The sequence below is a fragment of the Lissotriton helveticus genome, chromosome 5_1, assembly GCF_964261635.1.
Source record: "Lissotriton helveticus chromosome 5_1, aLisHel1.1, whole genome shotgun sequence".
In the NCBI taxonomy this organism is placed as follows: Eukaryota; Metazoa; Chordata; class Amphibia; order Caudata; family Salamandridae; genus Lissotriton; species Lissotriton helveticus.
This window is the reverse complement of record NC_136065.1, coordinates 43,010,877-43,028,808: the sequence shown is the minus strand read 5'-3', so window position 1 is coordinate 43,028,808 and position 17,932 is coordinate 43,010,877.

Genomic DNA, 17,932 nt, shown 5'->3' with positions numbered 1-17,932 from the left:
GAGCGGGGAACCTTTCCATTTGGTGAACTTGCCGTGCCACATTTCCTTTTGCAGCTCTGACTGCCTACCTGCCGCCTCACCGTTTTCGAAGGGGTCATCCCGCCTCCCGCCTCCCGCCGCACGCCTCCCTGGTCATCTGGAGTGCTGCCGCTGAGTGGAGGGCGGGCCAGGTGAACCACAAGCCCCAGCAGGCACAGCGCCTGCCGAGCACCTTCTTCAAGCGCCAGGAGGCGCATATAATTGGCGTACTACCTGCAGAGCGGGGGAACTTTCCATTTGGTGAACTTGCCGTGCCACATTTCCTTTTGCAGCTCTGACTGCCTACCTGCCGCCTCACCGTTTTCGAAGGGGTCATCCCGCCTCCCGCCTCCCGCAGCACGCCTCCCTGGTCATCTGGAGTGCTGCCGCTGAGTGGAGGGCGGGCCAGGTGAACCACAAGCCCCAGCAGGCACAGCGCCTGCCGAGCACCTTCTTCAAGCGCCAGGAGGCGCATATAATTGGCGTACTACCTGCATAGCGGGGGAACTTTCCATTTGGTGAACTTGCCGTGCCACATTTCCTTTTGCAGCTCTGACTGCCTACCTGCCGCCTCACCGTTTTCGAAGGGGTCATCCCACCTCCCGCCTCCCGCCGCACGCCTCCCTGGTCATCTGGAGTGCTGCCGCTGAGTGGAGGGCGGGCCAGGTGAACCACAAGCCTCAGCAGGCACAGCGCCTGCCGAGCACCTTCTTCAAGCGCCAGGAGGCGCATATAATTGGCGTACTACCTGCAGAGCGGGGGAACTTTCCATTTGGTGAACTTGCCGTGCCACATTTCCTTTTGCAGCTCTGACTGCCTACCTGCCGCCTCACCGTTTTCGAAGGGGTCATCCCGCCTCCCGCCTCCCGCCGCACGCCTCCCTGGTCATCTGGAGTGCTGCCGCTGAGTGGAGGGCGGGCCAGGTGAACCACAAGCCCCAGCAGGCACAGCGCCTGCCGAGCTCCTTCTTCAAGCGCCAGGAGGCGCATATAATTGGCGTACTACCTCCCTCGCGGGACGCGGGCGGGACGCCGGGCTAAGCCCGGGCAAAGGGCGGGCCCTCTGTGGCCCTCAGTGGCCGAGGTAGGCCGGGCCGGGCTCCGGTATTTTTAATTTCCTATTTCTTTTTTGTACTTCAAGTAAGTTTGTATAATATCTGCAGATTTGTAATCTGCGAGGAAATAATTCTGTCGCCTGTACGAGCATTTACCTTCTCTCCCTGTGGATTCATATTTTATTGACTGTTTGTTTACACATTCTGGTTTTATAAGCCTGCTGCTTTGCTAGATTTCTTCTAGACATCATGACTGCAAAGAAATTACGTTCTGGGAGAGTCCTAGGGGGGAGGTCATGCGTCAAAACAAGATCTAACCCCCTGAGGAACAAATACGAAAATAGCGTACAACTTAAAGGGCAAATGCAGTTACTGCAAATTTGGGAAAAAACTGTGAATAAACCCATGGAAGCTCCAATAACAACTGATGTTGAGATGATACCACAGTCGAAATTGCAGTCCGATGTGGTGAAAGATCTTAATCTTGGTCTAATGACAGAAATAAATAAGCCTCCTCTGACTCAGTCTAATGATGTACTTCTCCCAGCATGTTCATCAAACGGAGCTGATTCTGATCTCATGTTAACAAATTTGAAAGTACTTCAGCATAATATTCTTAAGGGATTAGAAAATGCGGAGGAAGACATAGGAGAAGTATCTACTTCGTCCAGTATCGATCTCGAACTCTGTGGTCGCTACATGGACAAGAGAATTTTGAATCAGCCTGAGGTTAGTAAAACTCCTAATGGAGCAACGCCATCTGGATTACTGCTATATAGTAGCACTCCTTCTATCAAATCTAATGACATCCCCTCAATGCAGAGCGATTTGAAATCTCCACAACTTAACCTATCGGGGATCTGCCCTTTTTCTGCATCCGGCTTTCCAAAAAATGAAAAACCGATTTCTGATTCTCTGATAGCACTCGAACAATTACTGTCTTCTATATTACTTTTACTAGGCAAATTTGCAGTGAGTTCTGATTGCATTTTGGCCTCAGTTACTGAGATATTGAAAGCATTGCTGGTTAAAAATGCAGAGAATGTGACTATTCCTTCTACTGAACCTGTTATCCAAAAAGTCGTAGACAACACTAACTCATTGAGGAAAAATGCTCCGTTGGGGATGACTTTAAAGGTTGACATTCATGAGCCCTCCAAGACCCCTACCCCATCTTCCTTAGAACAGAGGAAAGACTTAGAACCTACCTTGAAGGAAGAGAGCTTGGTAGAGGCCAATCAAACTGCCGGAAATGAACTCTTTCCCATCTTTAATCAGGAGAAAAAAGAACCTCAAGGAACTAAGGAGACTCATAAAACAGTAAAAGTAAAAAGTAAAGGAAAAAATAGGAAGCTGGTTCGTAAGTATAAGAAGAAAAGACAGAGGCAAATTATTTTCCAAAAACACATAATAACCGAAGTGCCTGATGTTATAGAAAGAGCAGATAGTTTAATATTGGATACTCCCGATAAAGAGGTAGTGGGTTGTATCACTAACAATGTAGTGGAAGGTACCCCTGCTGAAGGCACTATGAAAGGGATAGTTCCATGCTCTGAGGTAAATGTATTAAAACCCCAAACATCAGTTGTTGAGGACATAAGAAATATGCCTATAGTAACAAGGGTACTTAATCCATCTGCACCTATCTTTAGGCTCCAATCTGAAGTGGCTAAGAGTCCAACTATTCAGCCATTGAAAGCTCCTGTCAAATGTGTGGATACTTTGACATTGGATTTTCTTTCCTTATTCGACTTAGATTTAAAATTGAATAGATCTTGGTTGCTTAACTGCTTTAAAGAAATTGAAAGCCTAAAACTTATTTTGTCAAATGATATTGATTTGGTCTCACCAATAAGATCTGAAAAGGGGCAACGAGCAAGGGTAAAGTTTTACTCTAAAATAATTGCTAACCTGGTATTCCAACAAGCGGAAGTATTTCAACGTAGAGGGATTGATGTGTTACCTGTTTTTAATAATGGACAGTGTATTTCCTCTAGAGAAAGAAATACAAAGTTGGGTTTTAGGCAGGAAGACCCGTCTAATTGTAATAAAGATCTAAAAATCTGGGTCTCTAGAGGTAAACGCATGGTCTCTCAGGTACTCCCTCTTCCTGAGAACATAGATACTCCTCTAACAGAAGACAATCAGATGTGGAATTGGTTACCAGGAGTTTTATCGAATAACACATCAAACAACTCACGACTATTTCAACATCTTTAACAGACAATTAAAAATTGTCTCTTGGAATGCTGCTGGCCTTTATAATTGCCCTGAGAAACTTGATTTTTTACTTTCTTTAAACGCAGATGTGCTATGTATTCAGGAAACATGGTGTAAAAATCTCCTATATGGGGGGAAAGATTATTTTGTTTTGGAGGCCCCCGCTACACCTTATAAAAAAGGCCATGCAAAAGGTGGAATTGCCTGTCTGTTAACTAATTCTTTACAATGGCAATTTTCCCATTATACGGACACTAGTAATCTTTTCCAATCAATAACTATCAATTATCTAGCATAAGTGGGTAGACGGTCTTCATTTATAATTATAAATGCTTATATTCCACCTGAGGATATTTTTAATACTGTTTTAAAGCGAATGTTTTCTTATGTAAAACAATTATTAGAGCTTGATCAGCCCCCCTATATCTTACTCGTCGGTGACTTAAATAGCAAAGTGTCTAATTTAAGTTTAAACATGTTTAGAAACAAACCTAAGGAAGAAGCATATAATATACCTCAAGCAATCTTCCCTACTAAAATAAAAACTAATAAAAGAGGAAAGATATTGCTTGAGGAACTTAGCTACCTAGAGGGGCTTATTGTAAATGGTAGGATGCCTTCTGACACTCCTGCAAATTTTACACATGGGTCATTCAGTGGTGAATCCATCTTGGATTATGCAATTACGGACTATGATACGTTCTCTTTCATTCGAGATATAATGATCTCTCACTCTTCCCTGAGTGATCACCATATGATCAACATAACTATCTCAATAAAACCTCCAGAAACTAACTCTTGGTCCCTAGTGAATAAAGGAGTTTCTATTAACTGTAAGTCTGGAAGATGTTTCTGGGACTCTAACACTATGAAGGATGTACAAAATATTCTTGCCCAAACTTTACTAGAATTAGATAAATGGCAGGGTATGGAATTTTTTCATCTCGAAAATTTTATGAAGAAACTTACCATGATAGCTAAGAAAACTAGAAATCCTAAAAAATTGCACTTTTCTCCTAGTACACTATTAATGTTAAATAAGGAGATAAACAAAATTGTGAGGCAACAATACCTGAATAGATCTAGGGAAAATGAGCATAAGTTAGCCTTATTAAAAAGAAGGAGGGTCAGACTGAGGGCTAAGTTAAAAAGAGAAAAAGAAGATTCTCTCTGGATTGAGTTAAGAGAGGCTTCGGCCTTTAACAAATCTAGAGAATTCTGGTCCATAATAGGGAAGGGATGTGGAGTAATAACAACTCCCACTCCTACCTCTATTGCAGAAGATGTCTGGATATTATTCATATCTAGTTTATATGCATCTAACGGTGCAGAGGGGGATAACTGGGAGCCAGCTCCAAGTAGAGAGCTTAACATAGAACTCCCGACCGAGAAATCCATAGCTTCCGTGATAAAGAGGATGCGCTCTTCCGGAGCAATGGGTCCGGACGAATTGCCCATGTCAATAATTAAGCAAGACGTCACCTCTTGGAGTAGGATTCTTCTCCCAGTGTTTCGTACATGTTTTATATCTAGATCAGTCCCCAATTCTTGGAGGGGAAGTATATTAATCCCCATATTTAAAAAGGGAGAGCGTGATAAGCCTACGAATTATCGTCTAATAGCTCTATTGGATTCAATAGGAAAAATATTCGCCAAATGTCTTTTAATGTTAATAACTGAATGGGTAGAACTAAATGGTATTTTACCCATGGAACAAACGGGATTTCGCAAAGAGCATGGAACTTTAGATAATTTGACATTATTACAGGTGATTGTGGACAAATATGTACGTGTTCGAGGTGGTGGCATATACGCAGCATTTATAGATTTCTCCACAGCGTTTGACAAGGTGGACCGTCCAACGCTGTGGAGAAAGCTGGCTGTATTGGGTATGCCAGTGTATTTACTTGAATTGGTAAAGTCTCTTCACTCGAACACGTGGTGTAAGGTGCTACAAGGCGGAGAAAGGGGTCTTTCTCAACCTATCCCTTCTCAGTTAACCTCGGTTAAAACAAGGGTGTATACTGGCCCCTATATTGTTTTCACTATATACGGCAGACCTACCAGCTTCCATTGCAGTTTGTGGGGGTTTAGCCCCGATAATTGGAGGGTCATCTATATCGGTTTTAATGTATGCGGACGACATACTTGTTTTAGATTTAACCCCGAAAGGTCTGTCCAATCGCCTGCATGCATTGAATCAATTTGCAGAAGCACATCATATGAAAATTAATATATCGAAAAGTAAAATTATGTGCATTTTTGGAAAGAAAAAATGTAGGTCTGGAAGTTATAGCTGGGCTATAGGTGGACAGAAACTAGAGGTGGTCAAAACCTACACCTTCTTAGGTAAAATTATTTCAGCAAACCTAAGTGAGAAGCCCCACATTGAACATAATTCACGCAAAGCATTGGCCCATGGCATGGGGTTATGCTCCTTGTACAATGCTACAGGGAAGAGACACTTTTCACTATTTTTGGATGTATTTAGAGCAAAGATACCTGCAACTCTACTATACGGAATTGAATTAGTGGAGTTAAAACAATGGGGATTCTTGCAAAAAATGGAAGGAAAGGTACTAAGAAAAATTTCTTCCCTTAATACAGCGTGCTCTGTATCTTCATGCAGGCTGGAATTCGGACTCCGAAGTTGTTGGGTACAGGGGTTGGTATCCCTCGTAAGATGGGTAGCCTGTCTGGCCAGAGGTAAACCGGGTTCCTTACGGGAAGCCATTAAAAGGGAACTCTTGGGCAACTTTAACGAGTTTTCTTTGCTAGTAAAAAACTTTAGAAAAGCAGTATTTCTGTTAGAATTGGATGAAAGCACTTTATTCTTGCTTACTCCCCTCGAGTTAAAGTCTAAATGAAAATGTGCATCTTGGGAACTTTGTTATAAATTGGATATGCTTGCCCAACCAAGACAAAAAGAAAGGGAATTACTGTTAAATACTTATATACCAAAGCTGGCCCAACAATACCTTATTTGGAATATTCCTCATAGAGTCCGTAGGTTATGGTACCTTTTAAGGCATGATTTGCTTCCACTAAATCTCCTCTTAGCAAAGTGGTATGGTGTATCGCCAATATGTAATCTCTGTAATAATGCTGTACAGGATCGTAATCATGTCTTGTTCATTTGTCCTGCACTGCGCCCTTTGCGCTATACATGGTTAAAACCAATTTGTCTCCAACTAGGAATTTTAAATGTAAAAACCTTTTTCCATGCACTTTACTGTCCTCCAAATGAAATGTTTTGTTTCAGAATTTTTAAGTTTTTTAAAGGGTTTTTAGATATTTATTAATGATATACAGGGAGATGTTTGATGATTGCTTGACCGGTAGATAAGAAGTGTTTCCTTCTGTTTCGTTTTGTGATTTAATTGTAATTTTCGTTGTATAACTGTGTGTTTATCTTTTATGTGGCCCTCATTGAGAGCCAAAACATAATAAACTTTTTGACTTTTGACTTTACATTCCAATTTACATTTACATGGTCACCCTACATAGGGCGTCACATGGGTTTCAGTCCTATGTACAGTGCTCCTCACACTCTTACACAGGTGTAGAGGACGGTCATGGGTTTTAGTCCCTCTGACTGATATTGTCTATTTACATTTTGTAATTTTGCTGTATTGTATAACGCAATGTTACACTTACATCTCATTTATATTGTTTAATGAAAACAGAGGGAAGTTGTAGTTATACTGTTTGTATCTACTTTGCCTCTTCTCTGTTTTCCTATTCGTCCAGCTTTCCACGTGGTGTCATTCTCATTGTCATCCCTGGTTTCTGGATCTACACGTCTTGTTGTCGTATTTTGCCTCCGGCCTTCTTTCGTTTTTTTTCATTCTTTCCTTCCCTGTTCAGGAGGAAATCTGTTACTCCCTGTTTCCTGTGTCTGTATGGAGGCTGGTGAAACGTTTTCCATTGTGCCTTGTTCTTTCTTTCCTTCCTGCCTGCCTGGCCAGTGGGTGCGTTCGGGGGTTAGTCCTTGGTGCATGTGAGTTCTTCTGCTCCTTGCTGTTTCCATTTTTTGATTACACGTTTTTCACTCATCTTTTCTATGTCTGTGAGTCTGTGTTACCTTTATCGGTTTCCGCTTTACTTTTCTCTTCCTCCTCCTCATTTTCTTCCTCCCGTCTCTTCACGCTACTCTGCTTACACCTTTCTGTTCCTCTGCTTTTCTTCCTTGTTATCTCTTCCTTGGTTCTCTCTCGCTAGTTGTTATTCACGTAGTGGTTTAATGCTTCTGTTAGAACGAAAGGGGATATGTAGTATCCTGCATACTATATTGTAAGGTGTTGTTGGACCCGGCCTCGTGGCGTGGTCCTACCCCTCCCGCATGGCGGGCCCCGGACGACATCGGCCCTCCACCCAGCCCGGGTCGGCCCTAGGCACACCTCTGCACGACCTACAAACCACCAGTTCCGCCACCCGGCAGCCCACAACCACTGACACGGCCCACTCGGGCCGCCCCAGCATTACCGGTCCGGTGCCCACCACGGACCCACATTCCCGGCCCGATGCCATCTTGGGCCCATCACGGCACAGACATGTGGTCCCGGCCCAGCCGCGGCCACAGCCCCAGCGAGCCCGCCATCGAGGCACCAAGACCCTCCAGGTGGTAGAGTGGCCACTCAACCAGAGACAAGGAGAGGGGAGTTTCGATGGCTCTCCAACCGTCCCCGGACGCCTGGTATCGATCGCCCTCCGGCCTCCCTGGGCACTGGCTCCACCCCCCTGCTGGGTGTCTGGACACCATCATCCCGGCCCCTCTGACCCCCAGGCGAGAGGGTCCGGACATCAAAGGACTCCAGACCTATATCTGGGCCAGCCCCGGAGTAGGACAGGAGTTGCATCCCGGAGTCGAGAAGCCCTGCTGACGCTGACGGCTGACCCTGAGACGAAGTCACCTTGCTGCTCTACTTTGGAACCTGCTGGCGCTGCCGCGGTCCACTCGCTGAACCATCTTGGAACCTGCTGGCGCTGCCGCGGTCCACACTCGCTGAACCATCTTGGAGCCTGCTGGCGCTGCCGTGGTCCACTCGCTGAACCATCTTGGAACCTGCTGGCGCTGCCGCGGTCCACTCGCTGAACCATCTTGGAGCCTGCTGGCGCTGCCGCGGTCCACACCCGCTGAACCCTCTGAGAGCCTGCTGGCGCTGCCGCGGCCAAACTTTCCGGAACCCCCCCAGCTCGAGGATTGAGAGCTGCGCGTAGGGTCTCCTTGCCAACGACCATCTATAAGACTGTCCCGCTACCTCCCCCCTGGTCACAAGACTTTCCAGATCCCAGGATCTGCTGTATATATTGAAACGATACTTATTGCCAGATAAAGCTTGAAAACTCTATCTACGTGTTGTGCACTTTTGTAGTGGTGTAGGTATTCTGCTGTACGATTCTAGGAGAGGGCCCTCACGTTGGAGGCCCCTCGGCATCGCTCGGTCTCTTCTCTGAAGGAGGGGTAGACCTAGGGGTGGTCAGTCAGACACCTTCTGCCGCCCCCGGGTTCGCCTTTCTAACATTGGTGGCAGGCGCTGCGATCCGAGCCCATGCAAAATCGTACAGAGAGGGATCTACCAGCTACAGCGAAAAAACACATGGAGACCATGACGACCCAAGGAACAAATCCACCTACCGAATTCCAGAAAGAAAAGATGGAAGAATACAGCCACAAAGAACTAAAACAATTCTGTAAAGAGATGGGTATCGCCACCACTGGCCTGAACACAAAAGAGGACTTAAAATCGGCCCTACAAGCCTGGGTGGAAACCCGAGACAGGCCACCCCAAGAGGGGAATAGCCCGAATGGACAACCAGAAACCAGCGCACCCCCGACGGGGGAAAGAACCGCAACCCTAAACGCGGACCTCATCTATGAAGACGCTCGAGAACGAGAGCGCAACCGGCTACACGAACTAGAGCTTGCACGACTCCGGTTAGACGGAGAACTCCAGCTAGCAGAGAAAAAGATAGCCCTCGAGCAACTACGGCTGGAGGGGGATCTAGAAGAAAAACGGAGACAACGTGACCTCGAAGAAGAACGACTAGCCTATGAACACGAATGAGGCCTGAAAGAACTCGAAATCAAAGCCAAGCTAAACGAAGAGAGCGCAGCCGGGGCCAAGACCTCGGCCCCTCCCGTGGACGCCAAGGTTCACCTACCGAAAGATGTAGTCAAAGAATACTACAAGAACGACGACATCCAGCAGTGGTTCAAAGCCTACGAGGTGGCCATGACCGCCCATCGGGTGCCCCTGAAGGACTGGGGCGCCGGCCTGTGGGGAAAGTTCATCAACGAAGGGAGGGACGCCCTGCTGGAACTCCGTGACACCGAAATGACTTCCTATGAACACATGAAAGCGGCCCTACTCACACGCTACGGACTCACCCCCGAAATGTACCGGCAGAGGTTCCGAGACTGCAAAAAAATCCCCGGTACAACTTGGGTGGAATATGTGAACTTTTTTAGCAGAGCCTTCGAGGGGTGGGTCAAAGGCAGTCAGGTCACTACCTACCAGCAGTTGGTCGACCTTATATTATGGGAGCACCTCTCCAACAACTGCTTCATTGAACTACGCCAGCACCTCCTCGACAGCAAGTTGACCGAGCCGCGAAAACTAGCGGTCGAAGCAGATCGGTGGGCGAGCACCCGTGTCCACCGGAACCCCACAGGAGAATACGGACGAGGGTCCCCGGGGAACCACCGTCCGCGAGGCGGCGGGTCTGGCATCAGCCGAGGCCGAGACCTTCCGTCGGGGTCTTCGCCCGCCCCCGCTACCCCAGCCTCCGGCCCGAGGGGGGCCCCTCCATCCCGACCGGGGCCACGCCCCAACGTTACGTGCCACAGATGCCAGCGGCTGGGTCACTATGCCAATGATCCTCTCTGCCCCATGAACCAACGGCCCGGCACCACCGCCCCCCCGGTCGACAAATCGCTGCAGCCGCTCTGAGCGAAGAAAGAGATGAAGAAGAAGAGGTCCCTATGGAACCCGAAGAATGGGAGTCCGCGGCCATGTGCCTCGCCTCCCTGGGCAACAAAGACATGATCCCCCGGGACCAGATTCCGATAAACACCCAGAAGTACCGCCAGTGGGTCACCATCAACGGACGCCGGGCCAAAGCTCTCCGTGACACGGGGGCCAGCATAACCGCCGTCCGCTGCCATCTGGTGACCCCAGAACAAATCTTGCCACACGTTCTGTGCCCTGTCCGGTCCGCAGACAATTCCGAGAGCCTGTGCCAGATGGCCCGCATCCCCTTCGAGTGGGGAGGAGTGTCCGGCATGCTGAAAGTCACCGTCCGAGACGATGCCCCAGTAGACTGCCTCCTAGGGAACGACCTGGAAAGTTCCCCCTGGGCACAGATCAAACGAAGAGAGCATCTGGGGATGCTAGGCCTTCCTGAATGGGTTTGCGTAACGACCCGATCCATGTCCACCCGGGACCCCGTCCCCACCGAAGACAATCTACCCAAAGAACCGGAATGGCCGGCACCTCCGCCACCCGCCACTGCCACAACCGAACCCGAACTGGGGCCGCGGGGCCCCAGCCAGGAAGAACTTCCCGAGCTCGGGCCCCTTCCCGAACTAGCCCAGTGGCGCCAAGAAGGGGGCCCCACCCGTGTGTGGTAAATAAATAATTAATTACCGGGTCTATTTTTGACTGGATTCCATATAAACAGATAGCTCAATAAATAAGAGTCAAGATTCGAGGTAGCTGGAGTTTACAGGCTTTAATCAGGCATAAAGGACAGGAACAGGACAGCCTGCATGGGAATGGGATGGCAGGGCCCGGCAGCTGCCGGGGCAGGATCTGGGATGAGCGCGCTAACTTTAATAACAGTGCATAACATATATATACTAAAACAAATTACATTGCATTCGGTACAGTAGGCGTAGCAGTGGGCGGAGTTTGTAGCAGTCGCGAAAGATAAGGCATAAAGTGGGTGTAACAAGAGGCGTGTACAGGGCGTATACATAGACATGTGATGTAAACGTAACAGAATATGTCATAAATGGGGCGGAAACATGGAGGGGGCTACCTGAGGAGCCGGGACCTCTGACCTAGTGGTGCGCGCAAACTGGCAATGACGTATTACTAGGAGGAACTGGGGGCTATGACTTCTGCACTAGAAGAGGAGACTAAAGTCTGCGGAGTCAGAGCGACATGTACCTAAGCCTATCTAGTATCTGGTGTTTAGAGAACATGTTGATAGAATCCAAAAGTTATCAGGGCAAAGGCTAACAGACTCTAAGACTGGTGCATGCATTATTCTACATGTAGTGCGTGTTGAGGAATATTAAATGACCATTAATACAGTATTTCTCTTACATGGAGACATAAAGGCTAGACGATGACTGAAACTATTGATGCGATTCAGTAGCTTAGGAATGCAGAGAAGGAGGGCTGGACTGATAACTAGAATCATAACATACTCTTGGCAGACTGGCAGGCAGAGCCAGGCCGAGCCGGGCACTTTGAGGCAGGAAGTAAGTGAAGGGTCAGGGATACAGGTGGGGGCTGTATCGCTCCTCAACGAGGGTTCAGGAGACAGGAGCTGAATCTGGTGTCCGGGCCCTTTTGAGGCCTAGAAACGGGGACTTTTCAATGAATTAACGTGCACACTGTGAAACGTGGCAACATAGCTTTACATAGGCCTAATACTCGTAGCTTTCACGAGAACTGGAAATTGGCATACTAGAGTTGGACACAACTGGAATTGCGTCTTTAATCAATCATAAGGGAATACATATGCATATTAATCATGCACATATAACATAAGATGGGGAACACGTAGGGACACAGAACATGGCAAAATTTACTTTTCCACATTCCCTCCTTGTCACTACGTTTCCATCAGGAAACATCTATATTCATGATACCATCTATCATTTCATACAGTATCATTTGCTCGTCTCGAATTGTCTTGGAACGGGACTTAGGACTAGGACTTGGAATACAGGATGTAGCACAAATGCCGCAAATTGCAGGGCCACATTGTAAACAGAGGCAGCAACTGAATATGATCATTACTGCAATACCTAGGAATGACAATACTGTCCATCCCCAGGCAGAAATTATACTCCAGAGCCAACCGGACCATGTCCAGGTGCCTGAATTCTGGTGTAACTGATGGGCAATTTTATGAAGTCTGGTTATAGCTGAATAAACATACGGCGCGTTATTAGGAATGAAAATGCAGCAACTAGATCCGATGACTCTACATGCTCCTCCTCTATCGGCCAGTATGATGTCAAGAACGAGACGATTTTGGAGCACGACAAATCTCATAGCAGATTGCTCTTCGGTTAAGTTACCTAGAGCAGAAGTAGTCTCATTCACTACTGCTTCAAGGGTTCTGGTTAACCTACGAATTAACTTACTATTCTGGACAGGTCCTATAAAGAAGAAGAATCCTTTATTAAAGTCTGTATACTGTTCTAGAGCAGTTTCAGTTTGATCGACAATCGGGGACTCGATCTCCCTTCTATGTCTGACGTGTACTAGATGTGTGTTTCTATGATAATCAGATGGGGCTAGAAAAACTGGTGGCAGTAGGAAGGCAATGTAACATGTTCCATCCCAATCAAGGGGCAGACGAACATATTCGGTCTGACCACAAACAAAATAAGAATGACGTGAGGCTTTGAAAATAGATTTCCCACTGTCACTATACTTGACAATAGTAGTACAATCACTTAGTCCTACATGTGCGGAACCATTCTTTCGGACACATAATTCGCCTTTGACTGGTAGTACTGAAATAGCAGGTAAATCTGGAGTAGTATCAGACTGAACATTCAGGACCATAAAATTCGAAGAATAGTTACCTAAATTATAAACTTCATTTTCTAGATCTAACCCGGTTCTATGGGTGAGACCTTGCTTGTCTGGAAAACATGTACTATTCAGAAGGGACATATCAGTTGAGGATGACGTTAACGTGGACCACGCTCCACACGAACCATTATGTGAAAACGGATAAGGAAAGAGTGGCAGAACTCCCTTCGGTGTCTGGAAAGGGGGGAGTCGACCACACACCCAACAATTAGTGGCATTGCTGGTCTGGTGTGAATAGTGCAACATTCTAATGAATGTATTATTTCTCATAGCAAGACGATAGGATAGCTCGTGAGGAGGCAGATCACTAAATGTGTGCTCTACTGTAGTATTAGAAAACTTATTTACATGAGAAATTGGAAAACATAAATGTAATGCATAACTTGTGCAGGTAACCATCAAACTCAAAAATAGAAGAAAACATAGAATAATGATACATCTGATAGAGTTTTGACTAACTCTCTCACTATGGGGGTCTATCTCATACATGTCAGAAACCTGTCTAACCGCTTCACCCGAGGGGGACTTAGACAATTAAACTGGCTGACTTATTTTACTAGACCGGAGCTTCTTTTTATACTCCTGCTGCGGAGTTTCCTCTAACAGGGGAGGCTTGGAATCAAAGTCACTTTTTAGGCAGTCCTTAGAAATGGAACAGTCTTTGGAATTGTCATTAAAAGTCTTTTTCCGGATTCCATGAAATTTCTTGATATGGGACATATGGATCCATCCTTTTCTGCCTTCTAGTTTCGCTGCAGTCCTTGTGGTGAGTAAGACCATCCGAGGTTCCTTCCAGCGGGGTTCCAGCGGACTTGAACGATCAAAGTTCCGGATTAATACGAGATCCCCTGGAATGACCTCATGTGGTTTCACTTCGGTATTGTCTGGAAATGCGGCAGCAACCTGTGAACGACAAGAGTGTAGGGCAGACATCAAGGAAGCTAGGTAATCTGTCAGCATATTACTGGAAACATCTGTAATACTTCAGGGTCTAGGTGTACCCCACATGTTCGGGGGGCGGCCGAATACGACCTCGTAAGGGGACAGACCTTATCTGGAATGTGCGACCATGCGCATATAAAACAGAGCGACTGGCAGAGCTACTAGCCAGTCTACACCTTTCTCTTTACAAACTTTAGCAATGCGGATTTTCAGGGTCTGATTATGTCTCTCTACGAAACCTGCTGCTTCAGGATGGCGTACACAATGAAACTTCCACTGGTACCCTAACAGAAGGGACACATGCTTCATTAACTCTGATGAGAATGGCTGGCCGTTATCTGAGTACACGACCCTAGGGAGTCCATAACGAGGGAAAAATTCACGAACCAACTGCTTGGCAGTGGTCGCGGCAGTGTAATCTGGGACTGGATATGCCTCTGTCCACCTGGACAAAGCGCATACAACTACAAGGACATACTTGAAACCTCGACATCGCTCCATCTGAATATAATCCATCTGGAGGACCTCAAAAGGGTGGTCAGGAGGCTGGAATCCCCCTTGTTCCACCGGGACACTTTTACCTGGATTGAACTGACAACATATCATACAGGTACGGACTTTCTGCTTGGCTGCAGCTCGTAAATGCTTGTTGAACCAAATGTTCTGGATACTGTCTAACATGGCTTTTTCTCCTAAATGTGCAGGACTATGTGCGGTATTGATAATGACTTGAACCATTGAGTCGGGGAGAAACCATGTGGCTTTTCCCTTCGTCAACCATCCCTGATCTGTCTGGACCCCTCCTTGTTCGGACCATTTCTTGATTTCTTCGGAAGTAGCATGTAACTGTATGTCTATGACATCTTGTGTAGGGTCCTTAACTGTCATACATGTAGTCGGATCTGGAGTGTGTGTCAGTGTCGTGTTAACTGGAATGTCTGGAGTCTGAGCTGTGAGCTTGGCTGTTCGGTCTGCTAGATCGTTACCTTGGGAGATGATGTCAGTGACTTTCGTATGTGCCTTGCACTTCATAATAGCGATAGCTGTCGGTAAATGTATTGCATCTAACAGAGCTTGAATGAGGAGACCATGCTGAATCTTGGTTCCATGAGAAGTCATAAAACCTCTTTCTTGCCAGAGCACTCCAAAGTCGTGTACAACTCCGAATGCATAACGTGAATCTGTGTATATGTTTACTTTCAGGTTCTTGGCACATATGCAGGCTTGGGTCAGAGCAACTAGCTCTGCTGCTTGAGCAGACAGGGTGTCAATACGATGTGTCTCTATAACTTCAGTCTCAGTAGTCACTGCATACGCGGCTACTAGTTCTCCTGTACTAGTTCTCATACATGAACCATCCACATAAAGTGTCAGGTCAGGATCTGGTAATGGAATGTCTGTCAGGTCTTGTCTTGGCTTTGTCATAGTGTTAACAACTTCCACACAATCATGTGTGGCAGGATTTGAGGTAACTGACGGTAACAGTGTAGCGGGATTTAGAACGTTGCAGCGTCTGATTTCTATGTGTGGCTGGAACAGTGTCAATTCATAACCTGTTAAACGTGCAATTGTCAAGTGCTGAGTCTGTGTTCGGTTTAAAAGAACTTCCACGGAGTGTGGAACATGTACTGTCAGGGGGTGTCCTAATACTATGGAATCACTTTGTCTGATAGCTAGAGCTGTGGCTGCAACTGACTTGAGGCACGCAGGCAGAGCCTGGGCTACTGGATCTAATGTGCTCGAAAAATAAGCACAAGGCTTGTATTGTCCTGCTTGATCTTGTGTGAGAACAGATAATGCTGTACCATCACGTTCTGTGACAAAAAGTGTAAAAGGCTTACTGTAGTTCGGTGTAGCTAGAACAGGAGCTTGACATAAGGCTTTCTTTAATTCATTAAAAGCAAGTGTATGTTCAGATGTCCAAGGGAGGACAGTCGATACGGCTGCCTCCTGTGTCGTTAACTGTATCAGTGGCTTGGCTAGAAATGCATACTCAGGAATCCATTGTCTGCAATAGGAAGTGAGGCCGATAAAAGCTCGTACCTCTTTCTGTGTCTTGGGCTGTGGAAGACTCGCTATTAACTGGATACGGTCAGGTCTCAACTGCCTACCCCTCTTGGACAGTAAGTGGCCTAAGTAGATCACTTGCTGGACACAGAATTGTAATTTGGAAGGGGACACCTTGTGCCCCATCTCGGCTAGGAAATACAGAACTGTAAGTGACGCACGCTCGCAGTCACGTTCAGAACGGGCTGTGATCAGTAGATCATCGACATACTGGAGCAGGGCAGTGTCAGTTGGCATGTGAATATTGTCTAGTTGCCTCTTAAGTGCTTGACTGTAAATACTAGGACTTTCTGTGAAACCTTGAGGAGCTCGTGTAAATTTATAGCTCCTTCCATTTAAACAGAATCCGAAAAGGAACTGGCTGTCTGGATGAATGGGGACACTGAAAAATGCGTTTTTGAGGTCTATGACAGTGAAAAACGTGGCTTCAGAATCAATGGCTGTCAATAGGGAAGAAATATCTGGAACTACTGGGTACTGGGGAATAATACATTTATTAAGTTCTCGAAGGTCAATCACTAATCGATATACTGGAGGTGCATTTGGATCAGTACGTTTCATGACTGGAATGATAGGAGAATTACATACATTGGAGTCAGTTTCTACAACCACTCCTTGAACAATAAGCTCATCAATAATTTTGGATAAGGCTGCTACAGCCTCAGGTGGCAATCTGTACTGTCGGATTCGTGGTAACACTACACCTGGCTTGAGAGTCACACGATGGGGTGTGATTTGCATAAAACCTACATCAGTTGGACCTTGTGCCCATAAATGCTGCGGGACATTCAGTAATCTTGAATCAAAATCACGTAATACATAGTGACCTTTGAAGTCACGTAAAAACAAACGTATTCCTTCTGGGGAGCAACAAATAACTGCACCTAATTCTTTCAATGTCTTAATACCTAACAAATTTTCTGGACATGATTTCGTAAGTAACAAATCAGTAGTTCGGGACAATGGACCTACTTCTAGAGAAACTGGTTTGGAAATTTCATTAACTATCGTCTTTCCTGAAAATCCAAGGGAAACATTTCTAGAGCCTGAGAGCGGAGCCCCTGGAACCTCGTCATGACTGATAGTAGTCCTACTTGCCCCTGTATCAATCAGAAACTTTCTGTCTTTCCCTAATACTTGACTGTGAACATAGGGACCCTCTTGATCTACAGGTATCTCGATGAGAGGCAAACCTACCTCCCTCTCTAGGCTGTTTCATGAATACTGCTGATACTCTGGATACTCGGACTGTGCATACTGGTACATCTGCTGTGTAACATGCTGTGTTGCAGCAATAGGCTGCGGTACTGTAACTGTCTGTTGTGCATTCTGTGGTGACTGAGAAGTCTTTGAAACTTGTTCTTGTCTCGGCGGACGTGGTCTTTCTTTAGTCTTACCAGTAGCTATGTTATATTTCAGAACTGCACATTCGTTTATAAAATGACCTGGCTGTTTACAATAATTGCAGGTCCCTTTAACAGGAACTGCAGGATGACTGGCTTGATTCGGACCCCTCTTCTGACTGTCTTGAGGAACAGATTGTGCAACTAATACTTTCATTTTCGTGTCTTTCATACGTTTCCTTTCGTGTTCTTGCTCTTCTCTGATTCTATTCTGGTGATACTGGAGCATCTGAAGCATTTGCGACGGAGTATTAGCTTGCCAGGTACTTTCGACTTTCAGGACTCGGTTTTTGACTTGTGGACTTGAATTCTCGACTAGTTTAGTAACAAAAAGATGAGGGTATGACTCGCTACTTGTCCTCAGACCACTGTTAATGATAAAGCAT